The sequence below is a fragment of the Varanus komodoensis genome, unplaced genomic scaffold (assembly GCF_004798865.1).
Source record: "Varanus komodoensis strain SLA01 unplaced genomic scaffold, ASM479886v1 scaffold13_3, whole genome shotgun sequence".
Lineage (NCBI taxonomy): Eukaryota > Metazoa > Chordata > Lepidosauria > Squamata > Varanidae > Varanus > Varanus komodoensis.
In genome coordinates this window covers 13,171,438-13,176,798 of record NW_025335409.1, presented here as the reverse complement: position 1 = coordinate 13,176,798, position 5,361 = coordinate 13,171,438, and the positions used below count along the sequence as shown (strand labels likewise).

General features: G+C 38.0%; 1 protein-coding gene across 1 annotated transcript in view; it reads left to right on the top strand.

The window, feature by feature from the left end:
- The first annotated feature begins 981 nt into the window (after positions 1 to 981).
- RELN (reelin) overlaps positions 982 to 5,361 on the top strand; it is a 284,110-nt gene continuing 279,730 nt past the window's right edge. The window contains 1 exon segment of the mRNA XM_044423494.1: positions 982 to 1,082. The gene's annotated coding sequence lies outside the window, so the exon portion shown is untranslated.

The following is a 5,361-nucleotide window of genomic DNA, read 5'->3' as shown; positions in this document are numbered from 1 at the left end:
ATTTTTGAATTTGCATAAATACATTTACACTGTTTTTATTTGAAATTGTCAATTTCATCTACTTTGACATTGGTACTATGATTTTCCACTAGGGTTACAATATTTGTCCATATCAAAAAGAAAATACATTGGTTAGTTATTATATTCAGTTTTTATTTTTCAGTTCCCATGTTTTTTGCAAATGTGATTGTGGTTTTTAAAAATTTCTTTCCCCCACAACCTTTTTCTTCTCGCCAGTATTCTGTATACAATATCTGACTTCATTTGTTTTCAATTTTAATTTGTGCACTTAAAGGCTCAGGAAATTTGAGCAAATTTCAGGGGCAGAATTTTGCACACATTTCAGGCCCCACAATTGGTGCAAATTTTGGACCCTTCAAGTTGTGCAAATATCCTAAGCTTTTTTATTTTAAAAAAGATATGCAAATCACAGAACAATCTAAAAGTACAAATGCATGTGCTGGATTGACCTGCTCCAGATCAAGTTGTCAAGTAGCATGAGGAGATGGCAAGGGAATTTAAAGTGCTGTGTTGGGAAAATCTGTGCGATTATCACCCCCCCCCCCACACACACACACACAATTGGTTGGATTCCTTGTATATCTATACATGTGAAGATATTTAAGCACCAGTTTATTTACTGTCTTTGTTGCCTTCTCTCTTACCAATAAGCCATATAATAGGAAATAGCATTGTAATGTTGCTCTGAACACATGGAACATTCACTTGTGGGTGTCCAGTCTCTCCAGGACTATGCAGAACTGCCAAGTTGAATTTTTCATGTATTTAGAACAGGTCAGAGAGAACAAACATTTAAAACTTACTCCCTATCACATGCCAACATGAAGGCCTTTTTACAGTAACCCCAGGTAGCAAATAAAATCTTAACTGCCTTGGGAATAAAGATGGAATGTGAACTATTTCATGTGAAAATGAGAATCGTACACATTTTTTTAATTCTTTCATTTCAGTGACAATTTCAACGAGCACCTTTTTTGATGGGTTATTGGTCACGGGACTCTATACATCTACCAGTATTCAGGCTTCACAGAGTATTGGCGGGTCCAGTGCTTTTGGATTTGGTAAGTTGAATGTTATATTAATTAATTAATATCTTGCCTTTTAATTAATAATAAGACCTAAGATAATTTCTGTTAGTTGACTAGCATCTGCCAGGGATAGAATGCAGCTCTCTAGACTATTCAGCCTATATTGTGAACTAGACAGAACATTCCCTTCATATAAATAACTGCATTTGCACAGAATTCCACTACAAACAAGAGAATCGAATAGTCTCACTACCCAGTAAGGTTGGCAGCCCCACAGAGAAAAGCAGATAGAATCACCCTGGTCATTTGTGCAGCATCTCTCTATCTTCATTCTTTTAACCAAAATGTTCCTTGTGTATTTTAAGTGTACACAACATGTATACTGAGAAGTATAGCTCCTCATCTGTCCAAACATGTGAGTTACGGGTTCTTGGTCTAGATGAGCTATGATTGACAGTAGAATTAATCAGAATCTTAAGGCAGCATTGTGCTTCATCATGGCTCTGTGATCAGAACAGGAAGATATAGAAGTTGGTTTTCCATTGAATGCCATGGGCAATATTTCAATTTATTCCACTTCTTTTGACTGAGTGACATTATGCCTTCATAGGAGATGAAAATAGGCTCTGATAGAGGTTGGTATCCCAAGTAATGAACCTTAGGGTTCCATTTTTGGAGTATGCTCACCTGACACAGCTGTCACAGCCCCAGTGTTCACCCCTCGACCATCTGAATTGTAGCAGCAGTATGGGCACACTGGTGTACAATTATCTGGTTGTGTCCCTAGTTTTACTCTGGGCACCACCATATCTCTAAAATCTGCTACCACAGGAGAGAGATTTAGTCTGGATCCTAAAGTACTTCACCTACAACATGCATTTGACCATGCCATAAATCCCAGGGACTCATTTAGCTATATTAGCCATGTTTATGCATCAGTGTGATGCATCACCATGATTTAGTATGGTGCGCATGAGAAGAAAAGAGCTACAATAAACTTACGGCATGTGTAGTGTCCCCTCCCCTCCTCCTCCCCCACTCCCCCCACACAGGAGCTTTCATCTCATTTTTTGAAAATGTAACTGGCTGTCTGTGTGATCCAACCAACAAACCATGACTTGAAATTGGCTTGTTTGGAATGAGCCAATGAACAATGGGCCAGTTTATGCACTGCTTAACACATAGCAAATGGTGGTTTATTACATGATTTGACAGGACATGTGCTGCTTCTAGTTTTCATAAGCAAGCTATGAAAGCCTATTTGTGGGTTGTTCGCATGAAGTCCAAACCTAGATGTTCTAACTAATTATAGGTTAATTTTGGGTTGTTTAACCCACAAGCAAACTAGAATACAAGTCACATTAACAACCTATGAATGGGACGTTTATAGAAACTGAAAGCATCTTGTGCATAGTGTGCATTCCCACACTGATGTTTAAACTAGGATAGTCTGCTGTGATAGACAAGTGAAAACAACCATTTCTAGAATTCTCTTCCTGCTTGTGTGGGAGGAAGAGGGAGAAAAGGTACAGGCCCAAGGGTCGCCCCAGTTCTTTTTTTGCTTGTTCATGTTACATTAGATTAAGTTTTATCACAGTATGGAAATATGGCTAGTGTTATTCATGTTTCTTGGTCAGGCCCTAAAAAATATGATTCATTGATTCTTCAGAGCTCACTTTTACCACAAATATGCTTGTAGTAATATAATATTGAGGCAAACCATTACTTGTATATTATATTACATGTCTATGTCAATATGTCAAACTAAAGGATTATTTAAAGGCATGAATGTTTTTGCCAGTATTTTTCTTTAAATATAGCAGTGAAGAGAGGCCCAATCAGTGCATTAAACAGGATTTAACCCTCCCCAAAGGCTGCTATTGCCCCCAGGAGGAAAGTTGGCACTAAAGATGATTTTGATTTTCATGTACTACCAGCAATGCTCAGCATTATGCACAATTAAATTAATGCCTCCTGGTCCCCAAGGCTTTGCAGTTTAACAAACATTAAACATAAATAAATATGAATATGCTAAATTAGGTTGGCAAATGCTTACTTTCTGTTTTGTGCCTGTTGCATGTCTCAACCGACTTAAATTATTTTATGAGGAATGCATAAAGATCCTTGCTTAATGAAAACAATGTGGCTCGTAACACCTCTTTCACTTGAAAGCACTCAGTGGACTCTGCTTGCAAGTAAGAAACTTTGATTCTCTATGCAGGTGGAGAGAAATAAGGCAGCAGGAAAGGGCCACACCTTTTACACACACACCTGTTCTCTAGCAATAAAATAATTTATAAACATAGCTAAAAATGCACAACAAAAGGTACAGTAAAACACAAAGCCAACAAAGCAGACCAGGGAGACTAACAGTAAAGATACTTTCCTCAAAAGTAGGTGGTAATCAGAGTGATGCTTTCTGCTTCACTATTTGAATTCAAGACTTTCATTGAAACTGGTCTGAATAGAGAATGAGTTTCACAACATTCACTCCAACTGTGTGCATATGTCTGGATTTTAGATACTAGATTTTTGGATCCACAATGAAACCGTCATGAGACATTTTGTAAATTTGCCACTGAAGAAGACTATAAAGTTAAAATATGTTAGTAAACACCACAGATTGTCTTTATAACTTGAGGCTGTGAAGTTTGTAGCAGGGCTTTGACATGATTTGGATGTCTTTATAACCCCGGAATATTGTTGTGAAGTTGATTTAAGTTATCTTTACCAACGGACTTTTATTTGTACCTTTTGTTGCACATTTTTAACATGCTTTATAAAATATTTTATTGTGATAAAGCTGACATCTGGGTGTAAAAACTTTAAGTTTTCTTACATCTCTTTGATTTCAGTTCAACTTGAAATCGCCTCTTTAGCTCAATGTAGGTTTCTCTGTTCTGCTACTCCAGAAAAGAACTAATTGAGAGATATTGCAGCAGCCATGACTACACTGAAAAGCAATGAACTGTGGCTGAAATGATTTCTTAACCTGACCTAGTGCATTGCTCTTTGCAAGGCAGAGCTGTGCTTTCACAATGACAACCAGGGCAGACAGATGCAACTGGTGTTTTGTAGCACATGGATGCTTACAGGCAGAGCATGGCAAAGGGAATACAGTGGTTGGGACCATGGCTGGGACCAGCAGGCTCTGGGAGTTCCCCTAAATATGCGGTTAAGGGTCTTGCTGGTTAGGAGTGATGGTAGCTGTAGTTAAATCACCAGATTGGGGAAGGTTGGTCTGTTCTTGCCCCTACTTCCTGTTCCTGCCAGTTTTTGACCCATAAGAGGACCTTCTTTTGCCATGGCTGCTAAGGAGTCTTGGTGAGAGATAATTCTAAAAGTTTGGTGTGGCAAAAATGATGCTGATTTGTCCTCATGAGGTCTGTTCTTTATGTTTACATATTCTAGTTTTAACTACATATTCTAGTTTTACTCACCAGTTTATTTATGGTAGTTGAAATGACGAGCTTCCTACCTTGCTTAGATCCCATTTATAAATAAATCTTTGGTTGGCTGCCCTCCAGTCTTTCAGGCTGTAATAGATATAAGATATTTATCTTTAGTTAAAATGTCTGCAATTTAATATTGGAATTACACATTGTTCAAACATCTAATTGCATCCGAGGGATCCAGTCTAAGCCTAATTTAGAATATACCCCTTAAAATTTATGGGATGTAAGACATACAACCATCCCAGTAAGTGGATTGTGAACAGAGTGAATTAGTCTGAGTCAGTTGCCCTGGAACTTGGGCTATGGCATCTTTTCTGAGCAAGTATCAATCCAGGGAAATGCACATTAAAAGCAATGTGCAGATTTTTCTGAATGAAGCTACTTGAATTGTAAAGTTTTCTGAAAACTGTTAATAAAATTGTTGCATACCACAAGACAACAGTATGCTTGCTACGCTGACCAGAAGGAAATGAGGCCCTTAAAAGTGGTTAATATCTAAGGGAGAGTTGTAAGTCAATGAAACATACTTTGAAATTTTGTTTATTTATTTATTAAAACATTTTTATGCTGCCCCATTCGCCGAAGCCTCGGGGCGGCTCACATCATCAGTTAAAATACTTATAATATAAATTAAAAATATAAATATTAAATTAAAATACAGCAATACAGTATAAAATAAGCCGCCCTGGCCAAATAAAACCAATAATGTTAACAGTTAAAATGGCGCTTGAATAAAAAGGTCTTTGCCTGGCGCCAAAAAACAAATAACAACTGCGCCAGGCGGACCTCTCTGGGGAGCGCGTTCCATAACTTAGGCGCCACCGCAGAGAAAGCCCTCCTCCGAGTACCCACCCTCC